Consider the following 20,245-nt stretch of genomic DNA (forward strand, 5'->3'; position numbering starts at 1 on the left):
TTTCTATCTAGCCTATGTTCCGCTGTTAAGTATATATCTGAAGAAGACAAAGATATCTGGCATTAAAACATTTCTTACAAAATTATTACGGTGCCGAGTGGAAATAATGTCGTCGAGTGTTATTGTTTGATAGTTGCAGTACAGGGAGAAAGATGAAGAGCATCTCTGCGAATCGAAGGAGAACCTGTGTATTTCAAAACAGATTTATGCAGGAAAAATGCACATTCTTTTGAGAGAAGTTGTGACTTATGTTCCACGAATGTCCAAAAAATGTCATAAATGCGTTTTGGTGATTTAATAAAAATTATACTACATATACAGTTTACTTAAATACAATAATTTAAAACACCCTCCACGTCTGTATTTTGGTTCAGGCATTCAAATACAGTAAATCAATTTAACCAGCTTGTCAAGTCTAATCACTGGAATACTGCCATGAGTATCAATTTCGACACAAAACCTAGACTTTCCAAAATATAAATTCTTTTATTTTGAAAATTGTGTGTTTGTCTTGCCCGCCTGATATAAAATTAAGCAGCTTATCACACTGAGATCATGTGACAAAAGAGTGGATAGCAAGAAGTGTAATGTTTCCAAATAAAATGTTTCTCGTATTTCCTGAAAAATTAGTGCAAGAGTAAAATATCGTGCTTTGAATTTGAACGCTTCATTTGCACTACTTGCATCAGACTGTTACCGAATAGACACACTGGTAGTATCAAATACCTTAGTTGTCACAGTCTTGTTACCTGCTTTCCGTAGAAGGGTTGGAATAACCGTGACTGATTTGTCACTCAGGCGACGTTCAGTGACTAGTGTACGTTCGAAGCTACTGAGCTTTCCTGGCCGCCCCAGCCAGCTGTTACTGCTTCACTGCTGCCTCTCGTGTCTTCTGGTGGTCAGTTTCGCATTACTTGGGACTCTCCGGATACTTTTGATCTGACAATGTATGTAGAACAAAGTTTACGATTCACAGGCTGCCGACAACCACGACTCCCCTCCCTCAGATTAACCTGTGGCTGTGGCGACAGAAAGGACGTCCGACTACATTTTTAGAATAAAATAAATTTTCCAAAACATGAAAACAGCGGATCACATATCTGGGGATAAACGCTATGAAAGAGAGATCAATTAGCCTTGTTTTATTTTTATTTCGCTCATAGTGTAGCTTGCTTGCAACATGTTGTCCACTCTGCTCAACTGATTTTGTAAGTCCATTGCCGTCTATGACAGATTTACCGTGTCATCGGCAAACTTTAAAGATTTTATTTTTTCTCCATGATACTTAATTCCTTTTCTACTTGCTACACCGCCAATCAAACTTAAATGCAATGTTTCTCATAGTGTCCTCCGTATTTACATCTGGGGAAGTTTCTATCACTTCGTTCAGTTTCGGCAATACTTCGTAGGGAGCAAATTTCCGCGACCCGTCGTATTTTTTGCAGTTCCGTGTAGGCCGACTCGTGGCTGAGTAAGGAATAAAAAAGCAGAAACACGCCTACTGAAGCAGTTTAGAAAGCCTTCTCCAATAGTGGCCTAGTGCTGTGCACTTGTATAAAAATGAGATCAAATAAGATGACGTCGTTGGCTGGGTCTCTGTAGATATCAAAAATGAAAGGAGTGGACTATTCCACCTGCCGAAAAAGTCGTGAGTTTGCACGGCGGAAACTTTAGCGATTGAAAGTGAACTAGTTTTGTATCGATCCAAGAGGACCATACCGTAATAAATAATGGACTCGCTCGCTATGTTGCAAATAGGTAAGGGCAAATAGATTTGCAATTTGTCATCTCAAATAGCTGCTAATGCATACAACCTATGAAGAAAACGGTACAAATATGCGATTTGTATTGACTAAGAACCATTCGGGATTCTGAGGAGTTAAAATACTGGCCAAATGTCAAGAACCGTTGATAAGAATGGAATATAATGGATTCCAGTTGGGATCAAATGGCTGTAGTCATAAAAATAGTCAAAGCGAATGGGACAAGGAGTGGGAGAAATGTACAAATGAGTCCACTCACTTATACCGAGGCCGCAGTGATACGGTATGCTGAAAAGTGGGATGTGAAACTGCAATGTAATAGCCCTAGATTCTCATACAGCAGTTTAACGTTTCTGTCTATTAATCAATGTTTAATACCATTTAAAGTAATTTAGTGACTTGCAATATAATGGTTCACCAGCTCATTTCCTAAGGAACGTTATGATTCTGTAGAAACTGAAACTTCTTGTATACATGTTTCCATAGCTTTTAAATCCTGGAAGACAGAAATTTGTTCACATAATGAAATTTTTGTATAAAAAATGTAGAACAGTGTAATGCAAGTTCCTGGAAAACATTATACAACGACTTAGTCAGATGTTCAATATGTAAACGTTTAGCACATTAACAACTTCCAGCCCCATTGTAAAGTCAGTTCTTCGTGAACAATAATAAAGTTTTGCATTGGAAGCTCCGCAATTAAAGACAACTATAATAATTTATACAACGTGTTTCCGAATTGGTGTTAAAGACTTCTACTGAGTGTAGAGGGCATATACACTGAGGCGACGAAAGTCATGGGGCAGCGATATGCACATATACAGATGGTGGTAGTGTCGTGTACACAAGGTATAAATGGCAGTGCATTGACAGGGCTGTCATTCGTACCCAGGCGATTCATGTGAAAAGGTTTACGGCGTGATTATGACCGCACGACGGGAACTAATAGACTTCGAACGCGGAGTGGTACTTGGAGCTAGATGTGTGGGATATTCCATTTCTGAAATAGAAAATTCAGTATTCCGAGATCCACAGTGTCAAGAGTTTGCCAATTTCAGGCATTACCCCTCATCACAAACAACGCAGTGGCCGACGACCTTCACTTAACGACTGAGAGCAGCAGCGTTTGTGTGAATTGTCAGTGCTAACAGACAAGCAGTAGTGTGTGAAATAGCCGTAAATGTCAATGTGGGGTGTACGACGAACGTTTCCATTAGGAGCCGCGGAATTTGGCGTCAGAGGGTTATGGCAGCAGGCTAATAACGCGGGTGCCTTAGCTAACAGGATGATATCGACTGCAGCTCCTCTCCTGGGCTCGTGACCATATCGGTTGGACCCTAGGCGACTGGTCAGCTGGTAAGAGTCAAGTTGTCAATAAGGCACTGGGCAAGCTGGTGGTGGCTCCACAATCGTGTGGACTGTGTTTACATGAAATGGACTGGGCCTGTGGTCCAACTGAACGGATCCTTCACCGGCAACGCTTATGTTTGGCTACTTGGAGACAATCTGCAGACATTCATGGACTTCATGTTCCCAAACAACCATGGAATTTTTATGGATGATAGTGCTCCATGTCACCAGGCCACAATTGTTCGGATTTAGCTTCAAGACAGTTAAAGAAAATGATCTGGCCAATCAGATCTCCCGACATGAATACCATCGAAAATTTATAGGACATAATCGAGAGGTCAGTTCGTGCACAAAACCCTGCGCCGGCAAAACTTTCGCTATTATGGACGCCTATAGAGGCAGCATGGCTCAGTACTTGTGCAGGGGACTTCCAACGGCTTATTGAGTCCATGACAATTCGAACTGCTGCACTACACCGACCAAACGAATCTCCTACATGATATTAGTAGGTATCCCACGACTTGTGTCACCTCAGTGAAAAGGTTTGCCGGCCGGTGTGGCCAAGCGGTTCTAGGCGCTTCAGTCTGGAACCGCGCGACCACTACGGTCGCAGGTTCGAATGCTGCCTCGGGCATGGATGTGCGTGATATCCTTAGGTTAGTTAGGTTTAAGCAGTTCTAAGACTAGGGGACTGATGACCTCAGATGTTAAGTCCCATAATGCTCAGAGCCATTTGAAAAGGTTTGATAGGGAATCCTTCTCTGAAAGTATGTCGTCTGGATGCAAAATAAGTTTGAATAACAGATCACATTCAAATCTACAACTTCACATTACGTACACAGAAGAGTCAAATGGTTCAGAGTTGCTTGCTGTACAGAACCTCACGGTATGAGCAATTCAAAAAATGGTTCAAATGGCTCTGAGCACTATGGGACTTAACATCTGAGGTCATCAGTCCCCTAGAACTTAGAACTACTTAAACTTAACTAACCTAAGGACATCACACACATCCATGCCCGAGGCACGATTAGAACCTGCGACCGTAGCAGTCGCGCGGTTCCAGACTGTAGCGCCTAGAACCGCTCAGCCACCCCACCCCGGCTGGCTATGAGCAATTTTTCGAGACTTCGTCGTCGGATTCTCTTCTAAATGACGAAGGATGTCCTCTTCGAAGTCGAGAGTGCAGCGCATCTGTGAAGCACGACAGTCACCCCTCTGAGCTGGGGACGTAAGAGTATCTCTCAGAAGTTGTCAAGATCGGACTAAATGATACCTGATGTCAAAATTAGAATGTGGGCAGAAAAACGTGGTCAGTAGATGCGTAATTGGCAGGGCACGCGTGGTGATGGTTGTGGGCAGTCATTGTGGGGTAAATGCCGAGTGCTGGAGGGGAAGTGCCGTTCTAAACTGCAGTCCAGGCTTACAGAAAGATCTACTGTCACCTCTACTTTGGTTAGTATCTAAAAAGAATTCCGCTGAAAATGTAACAAAAGCAGCAATTTATTTTCGCATGGCTTTCAGAGACGCGTCATGAGAGGCGCATTTTGAGTAAAACCTACACTGGTCTTGCTGCCATGTTAAAATTTGGTTCTTTTGCCAAAACAGTGGAGTTTACATAATGTCACCTCAGTAAAAGGCGAGAATTCTGAAGCAGTGGCTTATTAAATTCATTAAGTGAGGCATTGAGAAAAAGAAAGGTCAATAGATTATGAAAAAGCACATCCGCATTACAAAAATAAACGTGTAATGTCTTCATTATGTTGTTCCAAAACCCACTGCATTTCTCGTTTCAGCAGCTATCAATGGCCCTTAATAATAACATTCTTTCATCGAAAAAGTCTGTAGTTAGTGGAATAACATGGCAGAAATGAAGTTTTGCATATAGCCGTATTGCAAAATACTCTCGTCTTTGCATGCTATAATTTGCCAAAATCACAATTCGATATCTCAAACCGTTTATGCAATATCAGAGTTGTTGCAGATATTTCATTCTGGCTTTATTGCTGACGCTCTCTACTGAAAATGAGTGTGGTACATAAATTTTCTCGAGATTGGTGACAGAGACCTCCACCTAAGCCTAAAGAAAAATTCAGTATTTTAGCTAAACTTCATTAGCAGCGAATTATTATATAATATGTACCAAACGCAAAATCATAGCGACACCTATTTTTCATTGCTAACTTTTTTCGAATTTCACGCAGTGTCTTACATAAATGAAAATATCACAAGAACTATGATCATTAACGAAATCATGGGCATGTCATCAAGGAGCTGATATGTAAAGCTACAAGTAAGGTAAAAATGAATTTTTTTACCGAATTGTTTCTATAAAATCGCTAGAAAAAGACTGCAGGGTGAGTCTGTCACCGCAGTGTGTCGCTAACCAGCCAATAGCGGACAAACATATCGGGCTCCCCTTGTAAAGAAACGAGTGAACTCACCCAGCCCTATAGATGTAAAATCGTCACTACCCATCAGACACCACTTTCTGGGCAGGCACTGTGAGAGACTGACAACGGCGCCTCTTTTCAGTATGTGTTTGTACCACGAAGTGGGAGATTTGAAAGTGATCCAAACTTCAAACTTATATTATATCCATATGGTATATTTCTGGATGTGGGTCTCCTATTTAAAACTTAATCCACTGAGGCTCCTTCTACAGCCCTTAGGAGCCTGTAATAGGAATTGTGATTTTTCCCTGTATTACTGAGATTTGCGTATTTTAGAAACGATTATGAAAATTAAACATTTTACAAAATTTATTGCGCGAAAGTTCAGTATTTAAAAAACATATCTATTACAAATTTGTTATTTGTTTACATAGAATATGTTTTCTTACTTAATACTTCATAAGCGTTCCTTTCTCATTGTAAACCAAGATAAATTAAAATTCTAACAACATAAAGGGATTCTTCTTAGTCTACAAGATTATCTATTTCAGTTTATGCTCAGAAACTATGATCCAGGAACAGCAATGTGAAAATAATAGTTTTCCGTTCCCAACAGAATGTTTTATATCCATGATTCCCCTTGGCTCTCACCATTTGGGTGCTTGATTACGTTGAGTTCCCATGTTAGGTGAGCTTGTCACTATGACTTCATGGACATTTTACTTTGGGCATAAGGAAATGTATAAGGACATGGGGGTAGGACGATATGAACAGGGGAATGTGGGGAGGAGGAAGTGGATAGGGAGAGAGGGAGATGAGGAGATGGTAAGAGAGATGGTGAAGGAGGAAATGGATGGAGAGAGAGGGGCAGGAGGCTATGAATAAGGGAAGATGGGAAGGAGGAGATGGATAGTCAGAGGGAGCATGAGAAGATGAAAAGAGGGATTGGATCAGGCGAAAATGGAGAGTGAGAGAGTGGCAGGAGGAAAATTATGGAACGTGTTTTATGCTCAAGAATTATGACGTTTTTGGAAAATGAACATCTCCTCTATAAAAATCAACATGGATTCCGCAAACAGGGATCCTGCGAAACTCAGCTCGCTGTGTTCCTTCATGAGGTCCACAGTGCAGTGGACAACGGCGCTCAGATTGATGCCGTGTTCCTTGACTTCTGTAAGGCATTTGACACCGTCCCGCAAAGCCGTTTAATGACAGAACTCAATATGTCGCTCTTAACGGAACAAAATCGACAGATGTAAAGGTAATATCCGGAGTACCACAGGGAAGTGTGATAGAGCCGTTAGTGTTTACAATATACACAAATGATCTGGTAGAAAACGTCGGATGCTCTTCAAGACTATTCGCAGATGATGCAGTTGTGTATACCAGAGTAGCAACGCCAGAAAATAGTGAGAATCTGCAGAACGACCTGCAGAGAGTTGGTAATTGATGATCTGGCAGTTGACCCTGAACGTAAATAAATGTAACGTATTATGCATATACAGGAAAAGAAATCTACAACTGCACAGCTATACTATTCATGAAAAAAAGCTGGGGACAGCGTCTGAAGCAAAATATCTAGGCGTAAATATCCAGAGCGACCTTAAGTGGAATGACCATATAAAACAGATAGTGGGAAAAGCAGACACCAGACTCAGATTTATCGGAAGAATCTTAAGGAAATTTAAGTGATCCACGAAATTAGTGGCTTATAAGACGCTTATTCGCCCAATTCTTGAGTATTGTTCATCGATCTGAGACTGATAGAGGAGATAGAGAATATCCAACCAAGAGCGGCGCGTTTCGTGACGGGTCGTTTAGCTGGCGAAGGGCATTACGGAGGTGGCAGACGTTGCAAGAAAGGCGTTGTACATCACAGAGAGAATTACTATTGAAATTTCAGGACAGCACTTTTCAAGAGGAGTCGGAAAACATATTACTTCCCCCACATATACCTCGCATTTGGACAACAAGGAGAAAATTCAAGCAGTTAGAGCCAAGACAGAGGCTTACCGACAATGATTCTTCCCACGCACTATTCGCGAGTGGAACAAGGTTGGGGGGATCAGATAGTGGAACCGAAAGTACCCTCCGCCACACACCATTAAGTGGTTTAAGGAGTATGATGTAGATGAGATGGACAGAGAGAGTAGGGGAGGAGAAGGTGAAACAGAGATAGTCGGAGGAGGAGATGGACAGATGGAGGTGAGAAGATGAGGTGGGCAGAGAGATGAGGGGAAGAAGATGTGGACACAGAGAGGGACGAGGGGAGATGTGTGCAATATATGTGTCGAATATGTATGCAAGCGAAACCGCATGGAAAAGCCTAATATAAAAATTATTCATAACAATTGTTAAAGTGTACGCACAAGGGTCACTAAAATGCTAAATTGATGAGATATTCTAAGCGCTTCAGTCTGGAACCGCGCTGCTGCTATGGTCGCAGGTTCAAATCCTGCCTCGGGCATGTGTGTGATGTCGTTAGGTTAGTTAGGTTCAAGTAGTTCTAAGTCAAGGGGACTGATGACTTCAGATGTTGACTTCCATAGTGCTTAGAGCCATTTGAACTATTTGATAGAGATGTAATCAGTATTCATTACTGTTGCTGACTGGCCAGGTTGGCGAGGCATTGCAAAATGTTGGAGTTGAACAAGCAGAGGTGGAAAGGTGTGTTTTTAATGATGTGTGTGCACGAAAATATGACTAAAAGAAGAATTACTGAATGTGGCCGACATTTATACAGGAAAATCACCATTTCCAAGTGTAATATTTCAATATGGAATTACTGTGATCAAGAATCGTCCAGAACATCGATTCTTTAAGTACTAAATACGTTTCGTTACCAGTTCTTGCATAAATTGGAATAAATTAAGTGTTTTAGAGTAAACTGCAGGTACATCTAAATTCTGTACCAATCTTCGTCAACATTAGAACAAAAGTGTTACATAACGTAACTACACTGGCAAAGGGAACAAGAATCGGTACTGACAAATTGAAATTCTATCACGACTGCTACCTGGAATACGTCATACCATCACCATACTGCCACTGTGGATTGATCCAAGACGAATACCACGAGTCTTTGGCTGCCCTCGACGCAGAAAGGAATTTACTTGCATTTGTTGACACTCTTGACAACAATGTATATAGAGATTTGCAAATTGTTATTGAAATTCTTGCCATAAAATTAAAATATAAACGATCATTTTGGGTTTGTGACTGTTTATTTCACTCATTCAGAAACTATACAGGGTGTTACAAAAAGGTACGGCCAAACTTTCAGGAAACATTCCTCACACGCAAAGAAAGAAAATATGTTATGTGGACATGTGTCCGGAAACGCTTACTTTCCATGTTAGAGCTCAAGTTTATTACTTCTCTTCAAATCACATTAATCATGGAATGGAAACACACAGCAACAGAACGTACCAGCGTGACTTCAAACACTTTGTTACAGGAAATGTTCAAAACGTCCTCCGTTAGCGAGGATACATGCATCCTCCCTCCGTCGCATGGAATCCCTGATGCGCTGATGCAGCCCTGGAGAATGGCGTATTGTGTCACAGCCGTCCACAATACGAGCACGAAGATTCTCTGCATTTAGTACCGGGGTTGCGTAGACAAGAGCTTTCAAATGCCCCCATAAATCAAAGTCAAGAGGGTTGAGGTCAGGAGAGCGTGGAGGCCGTGATATTGGTCCGCCTCTACCAATCCATCGGTCACCGAATCTGTTGTCGAGAAGCGTACGAACACTTCGACTGAAATGTGCAGGAGCTCCATCGTGCATGAACCACATGTTGTGTCGTACTTGTAAAGGCACATGTTCTAGCAGCACAGGTAGAGTATCCCGTATGAAATCATGATAAAGTGCTCCATTGAGCGTAGGTGGAAGAACACGGGGCCCAAGCAAGACATCACCAACAATGCCTGCCCAAACGTTCACAGAAAATCTGTGTTGATGACGTGATTGCACAATTGCGTGCGGATTCTCGTCAGGCCACACATGTTGATTGAGAAAATTTACAATTTGATCACGTTGGAATGAAGGCTCATCCGTAAAGAGAACATTTGCACTGAAATGAGGATTGACACATTGTTGGATGAACCATTCGCAGAAGTGTACCCGTGGAGGCCAATCAGCTGCTGATAGTGCCTGCACACGCTGTACATGGTACGGAAACAACTGGTTCTCCCGTAGCACTCCCCATACAGTGACGTGGTCAACGTTACTTTGTACAGCAGCAACTTCTCTGACGCTGACATGAGGGTTATCGTCAACTGCACGAAGAATTGCCTCTTCCATTGCAGGTGTCCTCGTCGTTCTAGGTCTTCCCCAGTCACGAGTCATAGGCTGGAATGTTCCGTGCTCACTAAGACGCCGATCAATTGCTTCGAACGTCTTCCTGTCGGGACACCTTCGTTCTGGAAATCTGTCTCGATACAAACGTACCGCGCCACGGCTATTGTCCGGTGCTAATCCATACATCAAATGGGCATCTGCCAACTCCGCATTTGTAAACATTGCACTGACTGCAAAACCACGTTCGTGATGAACACTAACCTGTTGATGTTACGTACTGATGTGCTTGATGCTAGTACTGTAGAGCAATGAGTCGCATGTCAACACAAGCACCGAAGTCAACATTACATTCCTTCTATTGGGCCAACTGGCGGTGAATAGAGGAAGTACAGTACGTACTGACGAAACTAAAAAGAGCTCTAACATGGAAATTAAGCGTTTCCGGACACATATCCACATAACATCTTTTCTTTATTTGTGTGTGAGGAATGATTCCTGAAAGTTTGGCCGTACCTTTTTGTAACACCCTGTATAGCGAACAATTTCACTAGGCCACTTATCACAAAAATGCAGTACACAAACTGGTTTTGGGAATGGTACCCGCTTAGTACTCCGAAAGTAGGGAGGATTTGAATGCTGAAACTGGGCCGGCACACTGTGCGCTGAGCCTCCCTCCCCCGGCGTCGTCACGTGACCAGAGGCGGCGGCAGTGAGTAGCGGCGGGTTGACGCAGGTCGGCGCAGTCGCGGCGCGGACAGCGGACGCGGCCCAGCGCGCAACCGGCACACGCAGGTGAGTGTCCTGAAGACGCACCCCGCGCCGAGTCCGAAACGCCACTTCCACGACGTTACGGTTTTAGTGTTAGGTGGACAAGAGCCCCATCGTCAGTACAGGGTATCACGTCCTACTGCGACAGTTACGACACGATTTCGTAAAGTCAGGCGCATATTTCTTAAAATTTTTCTGATCCCAATTGAAAAGGGCTAATCGAAAGCTGCTGTTGTGGAGCGAATACATCAAAGGACTTACTTCCACGTTCATCTCATTTTAGTCATGAAATGGCCAAATCAAATAATTAAAGCAGTCTTAGAGCGAGAAGTTAGGAGATAGAAGACGATAATTATAACTTGATGCAGAGATCTTGAGAGGTTTGGTCATATTTCGTACAAAGGAGATTGTAACTAATAGCTGCAAGTTGTATCTGTTTATTCGTTTTACTTCTACCAGCCACTACGACATCTGTAACTTGAATGGTTCAAATGGCTCTGAGCACTATGGGACTTGACTTCTGAGGTCATCAGTCCCCTAGAACTAAGAACTACTTAAACCTAACTAACCTAAAGACATCACACACATCCATGCCCGAGGCAGGATTCGAACCTGCGACCGTAGCGGTCGCGCGGTTCCAGACTGTAGCGCCTAGAACCGCTCGGCCACTCCGGCCGGCTTGTAACTTGAAGATTGAATTTGTTGAAGATCAGTTGTCATATAGCAAATTCAATTCTGAAACAGACGATAAGCACGTATTAGTATAAATTATCATTATACTAATTTCAAAGCGGTTTATGAAATAAAATGTGATACATGTCAATGGTACATCCATAACTTATACCTTAGCAGGAGAAAGAGCTTACGAATGCTATCTGTCTCCCTCCCTCTCTCTCTCTCTCTCTCTCATTCACTCACTCTCTCACCCCCCCCCCCCCCCCCCACACACACACATGCAATCTATCGCATGATGCAAACTAATATTATACTGAGTACTAACACCCTTAGCCAGCCGCAGTGGCCGAGCGGTTCTAGGCGCTACAGTCTGGAACCGCGTGACCGCTACGGTCGCAGGTTCGAATCCTGCCTCGGGCATGGATGTGTGTGATGTCCTTAGGTTAGTTTGGTTAAAGTAGTTCTAAATTCTAGGGGACTGATGACCTCAGAAGTTAAAAAGTCCCATACTGTTCAGAGCTATTTGAACTAACACCCTCGTATCGATAACATTACAACGTATGACGATGGCATTTCAGCAATGGAATATATTTTTAATAACCATACATTTACATCAATTCTCAGCACATCACAATTAAGTGAATGTATCATATAGTAGAAAGTATGGAACTCTAAAAGGGTGACTACTTAAATGCTGTAATGCTGGTCTCTGTAATTACACTAAACTCACATAAATACGTAGGCCTTTGTGGCCAGAATCAATCTCATTCAAATGCTTCTGGTTGTACCACCTCGCCACCTTTTAAGATACATAAAATACTAACCATGCAGGAATACGCCCTGAGGAAAGCGTCTGCAACACGTCCGAAACGTCGGTTATTTTTAGTAATTGTACCATTTTAAGTGTTTTAGTAGATAATACGACAGTACACCCAAACTGATTTTAACACTTCAACCTTATCTTTACGGTACGTCCGGCAGCGAAACTTAAGGGGGGGGGGGGGGCTGTTATATATGCCTAAAATCCCTCCTTAACGCTTTGGTCACCGTGTTTGGGGCAACTGGGCGCCTCCTTTTCACACATATTCCGACGCTCATTGCAGTTTAACTACAAACGCAATAAATTAGCGTGATGTGTCATTCGAAAGGATGAAACCTGCTTTGACTATTCGTGAAAAGTGGATTATGAAAAAGTAAAATTGGCAGATATACAAACAGTTTTACTGAAACATGTAAAATCCTTGTACATGCCGTTCGTACACGTATTTTGCCAGAGTGTGGTACATTTCGAAACACTCAGACATAAAAATAGCTATATTACCATTTGGACATCATCAGAACGTTTATTTTCCGCAGGTTTTTTCCTTTTGTCTCTTACTGACATAAGTGCGCACTTTGTAGACATTTTTGGGCGAGATTTTTTCTCAGAAGGTGGTATGTTTTCGCAAAACGTCTCTCACCTACTCTGCCCAGTCCAGGAATTGGAGAAGACAGAATCTCTCGACGTGCTGCGAAAGAATTTCCTGGGAGAGAGTGCACTTCTGTCATTCAGCCATATTCCGTGTCTCCTTGTGTAGCATGAATGCATTCGTGGCGCCCAGCACAAATGGGAGAACACTTTTGCCCTCAATCTGAACTGAGGTGTCTTGAAAGGATAACATGGAATCATTCGGTCTGATTTATCCACTCAACTCAGAGTAGCAAAACACAAGGCGCTATTTTCGAATACAGATAGATCAAAATGTTACCAGGAATCCTTCATCATGCAGTCTACGTGCTTACCGAGAGAGGTAAGAAAGCGTAAAGGGAGCTAGGAAGTTTGACGAACGTCACGAGCAAGACTTGGGTGCCGTCCGTTTCACGAATCCTCTTTGGGTTCCTCGCGAAAGTACCTACTAATACTAGTTCTTATGGGGTAGCTGAGAACTATTTTCAAGAGTCTGCAAGTAAAGGTATTCCAACATTCCCCTAAATCTCTCTAGTGAGACAAATAAACTTGTGACCATTCTTGCTGTCCCACTTCTGTTTATGTTAATTATAATCCTATTTGCTAAGGGTAACGTCACACACTTGAGCGGTGTTCTAGGATCGGTGGCAGGAGTGGTTTGTAAGCTGACTTGCGTTTTCTTGTATCCTTCCAATGGACGGTCAGCCACCTGCTTTCTTTACGATTGAGCCTGTGTGTTGAAAACGTATGTGTAAAAGTACAGTCATGTAACACATTAACTTCATCCAAAAACGAAGAAATGTTGTTTTACTAAGCGAAGATGAAAGTGACACTGGATTACAAATCGTGTTTCGAAGAAAGCGGGAACGATCGGATGCGAGTGATGGCGCTTAATTTGTCAAAACCTATGAGAGGAAACCACTGAAAGAAGTCGGTATCTTGTGCGTTTCCATCAAGTCACTCTGGAGTTGCCTTATTGCATAGATCTGGGTAACAAGGATTCAGAACGTTCTACTGTTCACTTAAGCGGCTTTTTACACACCTAAACAACAATAAAATTTGAAACCCAAAGCATCCTATTCACAGCTTTGAATTTATCTTGGTTTGGTTATTTTAACAACTTGGTGTAATTACAATTCATACTAAGAGCGCATGTATCCGAGCATGCCTCTAAGAAAATAGATCACGAATGCTATAGAAATCAGGGAAATGATAGCGACACTCTCATTAGAGTAAAAAGATTAATAATCATCCAGTATTCATCTTAATTCATTAATGAAAACATCAGAGAGCTTCATTCCCTTCAACGTTCAGAAATGTAAAATCATACAAACGCAAAAACGTCGTATCTTACGACTACGGTATTAATACGAACACAAGATTATTACAAATATCTTGGTGTATCAGTACGTGGGGATATGAAATAATCACATAGCCTCAATCGTATGAAACGTAGGTCGTAGGGTTCTGTTCATTGGTAGGGTACTCGGAAAATACACTCTACAAAGGAAATTACTTAGAAAACATTCGTGCGATCCTTTCCATAATATTGATCAAGTGTGCAGGACACGTACCAAATAAGATTAACAGCGGATGCTGTTGCCGACAGAGCTATCCGTACTCTTGTTTAAGTAACATAATCCATTTGTTTAGCTACTAAACGAGTGGCGAACTATTTGATTGATAGTCGCCTGTACGGGAACACGGGAACAGTATTCCATTTTGACACAGACTAACACTAACAATGTTTCCGACCAACAACAAATGAACAAAGATAATTTTTTTTTTTTTTTTTTTTTTTTTTTGCAAAGAGAACCTTTGGTTAATAATTTGCTGTGCGTCAAGGTTACATTGTATTACAGAACGCGAGTTAAAATTCAATCCATTCCTGATTTTACGTTGATCTCAAATGGCTTACACGAGCTTATACCGTAACCTGTTGTTGATCTCGTTGTTGCTGTTGCTGTTATAGTCTTCAGTCTGAAGATTGGTTTGATGCACCTCTTCATACTAGCTTATCCTGTGAAAGTTTCTTTACCTATGCATGACTAATGCACACTGCATCAATCTGAGCCTTCTTACTGTAGTCACTCCTTGCTCTCCCTCTACAATTTTTAATGGCACTCTCCCAAACACACACTCACATACATCACTCTATTACCAAATTAACCTGTTCCTTGATGCCCCATGGTGCTCGCGAAAGGCAGGGTTCCGAGCTTGTGTCTCAGACCTACACACAGTTGTAATCTGATAGAAAGTTTCGAAATATGGGAGTAGTAAACCATTGATACTACCGAGCAGCGTCGTTCATTCAAAATTGGATGCTATTTCGGGTTTCATTCAAGGAGATCACAGGTAGTAGTTCCTGCCTGAATTTAATATATACTGTTGTTGTCCAGAGACTGGTTTCATGCAGCTCTCCATGCTACTCTATCCTGTGCAAGCCTCTTCATCTCCGAATAACTACTGCAACCTACATCCTTCTGAATCTGCTTATTGTATTCATCTCTTCGTCTCCCTCTACGGTTTTTATCCTCCACGCTTCCCTCCAATACTAAATTGGTGATCCCTTGATGCCTCGAACGCGTCCTACCAATCGATCCCTTCTTCTAGTCAAGTTGTGCCACAAATTACTCTTCTCCCCAATTCTATTCAGTACCTCCACATCAGTTGCGTGATCTACCCATCTAATCTTCAGCATTCTTCACCACATTTCGAAAGCTTCTATTCTCTTCTTGTCTACACTGTTGATGGTCCATGTTTTACTTCCATACATGGCTACACTACATGCAAATACTTTCAGAAAAGACTTCCTGACACTTAAATCTATACTCGATGTTAGCAAATATCTGTTCTTCAAAAACGCTTTCCTTCCCATAGCCAGTCTATATTTTATATCCTCTCCACTTCGACCATAATCAGTTATTTTGCTCCCCAAATAGCAAAACTCATCTACTACTTTAAGGGGGGATATAATTCACTTTGGTCCGCAAAATCGATTTTCAGAAATATTATTTTCTTGATCTACACTGTTTAATCCATGTTGTATGTGGATTTTATCGTGATAGCAGCTTTAGAAATGCATTTAAACTGTTAAACTAACTCTGCACTGGTGGCCACTCCCACATTTCCCGAAATTTAGGAAACTGCTTGCTTCAGCGGAATTTTTGTCAGTGTGAAGGCTATTTTCTTTTTATATTTTTGGCTGACATCTGTATATCTGGCTGACATCTATATCTTTGCCTGAAAACTTTCTTTCGTGTGGCTTATTTACGTTTGGACAATACTAAGACATATTTGTGGGTGGGAGGTTGAATTCGCAAATCTTTACGTGGAAGTCAAGATTTATGAATAATGGGTGACGGAAGAACTGTATTCGGAAACAGAGGTTTCATGGAAATCGGTCTACCAACAAAAAAGAGGAAGCAGCTCGAAATGAAGAACACAAGCTCTCAGCTTCAGCATCGAAACTTCGGACACGAGAATTGTACAGGTGCTGCCTAGATAGCAAAACTCATGTAGTACTTTAACTGTCTCATTTCCTAATCTAATTTCCTCAACAGCATCTGATTTAATTCGATTACATTCCATTATCCTCGTTTTGCTTTTGTTGATGTTCATCTTATATCCCCCTTATAAATGGTTTACTACAGCCACATTACGAAACTTTCTGGCAGATATATATTATCTGATCAAAATTATCGGGACATTTCTATGTAACGCGAAATCCGGTGCTAGACATCACGAGGGGCAGCCCCTCCAGTACAAAAGACGGCAGGGAGCAATGCGTCGTCATTAGGGAAGCAGTAATACCGGAATTTGTCGGTCAGGCGAGTTCAGTGAACTCGGAAATGGACTAGTCATTTCACGTCAAAAAAATGTTTCAAATGGCTCTGAGCACTATGGGACTTAACTGCTGAGGTCATCAGTCCCCTAGAACTTAGAACTACTTAAACCTAACCAACCTAAGGACATCACACACACCCATGCCCGAGGCAGGATTCGAACCTGCGACCGTAGCGATCGCGCGGTTCTAGACTGTAGCGCCCAGAACCACTTGGCCTCCCCGGCCAGCATTTCACGTACCCTGAGTAAGAAATGCGTCAGCGAAATTTCAACCCTTTTAAAGTTGCCCAAGTCGACTGTTGGTGATTGTCAACTGTAACCTCGAAATAACAAGCACGGGTAACCGAAGGGCATGCAGACATCATGTACTGACGGACACGGCCAGTCGAGCATTGCAGAAGATCGTTGTAAAAAAATCGCATGATATTAGCGGAAGGATCATTCGTAAATTCAAAACTTCTACCAGCAGTCCACTTAGCACCCACAATATCTGCTAGGCGATGCTTGAGGTGGCACAGAGAATGATCCCACTGTACAGTGAGTGACAGGAAACAAGTGATTTGGAGTGATCAATCACGTTATACCCTGTGGCAGTTCGATGGGAAGTTCTGCGTTTGTCAAATGTCAAGAACGTTGCCCAATATCATGTGCAGCGCCAACACTGAAGTACGGAGGGGTGGTGTTGCGGTATGAGGGTGTTTTTCGTGGCTGCGGAGTAGTCTGTGTATTGCGCTCAAGAGAACGCTAAATGCTGAAGATATGTACACATTTTACGGCACTGTGAACTGCGCACAGCAGAGGTGCTGTTCTGGGATGATGACTGTTTCAGCATGACTGTAGACCCTGTCATAAAACAGCATCTGCTAGGCAATGGTCTGTGGAGAGTAACATTTCTGAAATGGACTCGTCTGCCCAGAGTCACGACCTGAACCTAATGGAACACCTTTGGGATGTGTCAGAATGTCGACTTCGCTTCAGATCTCAGCGTCCCACACCACTACGCTCTCTGGTTTCGGATCATGAGGAGGCATGGGCTCTCATTCCTCCACAGACATTCAGACACCTCACTGAAAGTTCTCCTAGCAGAGTTCAAGGCGTCATGAAGACGAAGGGTGGACACACCCCATATTAATGTCTACTACCATGTGTCAGGGTACATTTTATTAGATCGTCGGCAGACTGCCCTCAGTCTACGCCCCGTAGAAATGACTTACAGTAGCTCTAGCACCTCTGAAACAAATTCAGTTTTTTACAAAGTGGATGTGTAGCTTTTTCCATGCTCGACTGCCGGCTAATCTGCTTGATCATGCGGAACCCTGTTCTTATTTAATTGCGAATCCTTAGCCGCATTCGTCTATCTCTCGATGCTGGTTCCATTTTTATTAACATTCATTTATTGACGGAAGATCTCTCGGTCGCTACGTTAGACGCCTCTGCGTGGCAGTACATCACTTCTACTCGTGCTTGTCCATCGTCCCAACGTAATTAGTTAGACACTTCACTTAAATAAAACATCGAAGGTGTTGTCTTCAGTGCCCGATATATTTAAGAAAAGTAATTTCCTTCCTTTGAATATTTATTACTTTAAACTAATGTTGTGGCCTTGAGTCCGAAGAATTAATGCAGCTTTTCGTGCTTTTCCGTCCTGTGGAAGCCTCTTCATATCCTGAATGCCTCTTCATCTCGGCATGACTGCTTGAAACTGTCAAACCTTTAGTCAAACCTGGGTTTCTTCAACTATTTTTGCCCCCCCCCCCCCCCCAAACACATACACACTTCCCTCTAGTTAAACTGACTATTCCTTGACGCCACAGGATCTGTCCAATCAACATATCCTCTCCTTTAGTCAAGTTGTACCACAATTTTATATACTCACTAATTCGAGTTGGTACCGCTTCAAATGTTCAAATGTGTGTAAATTCCTAAGGGACCAAACTGCTGAGGTCGTCGGTCCCTAAACTTACTCACTACTTAAACTAACTTACGCTAAGGACAACACACACACCCATTCCCGAGGGAGGACTCGAACCCCCGGCGGGAGGGACCGCGCAGTCCGTAACACGGTGCCTTAAACCACGCGGGCACTCCGCGAGGCTAGTACCGCTTCACTGGTTAAAGTATGGATACACAAATACTTTCAAAAAAGATTTCCTAACACTAAAATTTTTATTACAGTCTAATATATCTCTCTTCTTTAGGCAGAACTTTTCTCGCTGCAGCCAGCCCACACTTTACACCCTGCTCTACTTTTTCATCGTCAGTTATTTCGCTGCCTAAATAGCTACTCCTTTTAGTGTCTCATTTGCTTGTCTAATTTCCTAATAATATCCGATTTAATTCGATTACACTCCATCAGGCGTGTTTTAATTTCGTTGCTCATCTTACAACTTCTTTTCAACACACTATCAATTCTTGTAACTGACTCTCCCGACGCTTCTTTGCTAGCATTAATTTATGTCGAGTTTAGGGTTAATGTTTTTCCCGGATTGCATTTTTGATATCCATTTACTGTTCAACTTTTTACCTTTTAGTTGCATTACACTGTACTGCCAAAGACGGCATTCACCATGTGTTCTTGCCTCAGTCTAGATGAGGAACATCTTTTCCAGCGTTGTCTCCAAATGTTATAACGCCTTTCTTGACGATAGTTAAAGTCTGAGCATGGCCTTGCGAGCCGAAAACCGGTTAACTACATAAATTTATCTGTAGAACATACACGATATTGTGCTTTTCATTTATATATTTATAACTAACCATTCAGTTCAACTGGTCTTGCACGTTCCTCGCCGTCTGTTTCAGAAATACAGTGTCATCCGCAAATGTTACAGTTCGTTTCTTGTTCCTATGTCTTGGTTAGGAGGGATAACTTTTGGGATAAGGCACACGGTGTAATGCTGGAAGGTATGCGACCGGCATTACAGTGTGTAGACTATGGAGTCGATACACATGTTCCTGTGTAATTAATATCCTTCAGTTCTTGCGCAACGAATATTTTCATAAGTAAAGCTTTCAAGCCTTTGCTTGGTACAACAGATAAGGATAACCACACCTAATGCGTAGCCAAGAGGCGAGGGAAATCCAAGTTTGGATTTAGTATGCGTTAAGGGACCCATCAATAGCGACGGAACGCAGTAATTTGTCGCTAGATCGCTAGATCAGTCTGCAGATCGCATCTGAATGCGCAAATAGTAGGTAGCAGCGACAGGTCACAGGCCGCTCGTAGATCCCAAGCAATCCGCAGAATCGCTCGCAGCGAATCACCTGTGTATCGCAGTACTGCTGTCCGCCTGCGACGAGTTTGTCTGGCTATTAAGCCTTATTTTGCAGTTTTGCTTCGTTACGCTATGGTCTTTGCGTTAAAATTTGTAGAGCTATTCAGGGAGCACGAACCACACTGAAAAGTGAAGCCAGAAAATTGTCACGTGCCTTAAGGACGGACAAAATACAAAATTCATCCATGCTATTAGATTTTGCAGTGATCAGAATTTTGAGGCTTGTGCTGTAGAACTTGAAATTAATGAAAAGTTAATAGTAACAGTCACAACACATAGGATTCTGGTGATGATATTAAGTTATTCGTGAAACAACTGAATGCATTATTAAACTATTTTAGTAGGATGGGTAATACTAGGTGAAGATTTTAATTTCAGTGTTTTATAACATACCATTTCTAGGCTATACTTCAGTCGCTGTCTATTCTATATAA

General features: G+C 42.2%; 1 protein-coding gene across 1 annotated transcript in view; it reads left to right on the plus strand.

Moving 5' to 3' along the window:
* The first annotated feature begins 10,532 nt into the window (after positions 1 to 10,532).
* LOC124804782 (endochitinase) overlaps positions 10,533 to 20,245 on the plus strand; it is an 87,899-nt gene continuing 78,186 nt past the window's right edge. Inside the window, exon 1 of the mRNA XM_047265108.1 lies at positions 10,533 to 10,595. The gene's annotated coding sequence lies outside the window, so the exon portion shown is untranslated. The remainder of the gene's footprint in view (positions 10,596 to 20,245) is intronic.

This window comes from Schistocerca piceifrons, chromosome 7 (assembly GCF_021461385.2).
Source record: "Schistocerca piceifrons isolate TAMUIC-IGC-003096 chromosome 7, iqSchPice1.1, whole genome shotgun sequence".
In the NCBI taxonomy this organism is placed as follows: Eukaryota; Metazoa; Arthropoda; class Insecta; order Orthoptera; family Acrididae; genus Schistocerca; species Schistocerca piceifrons.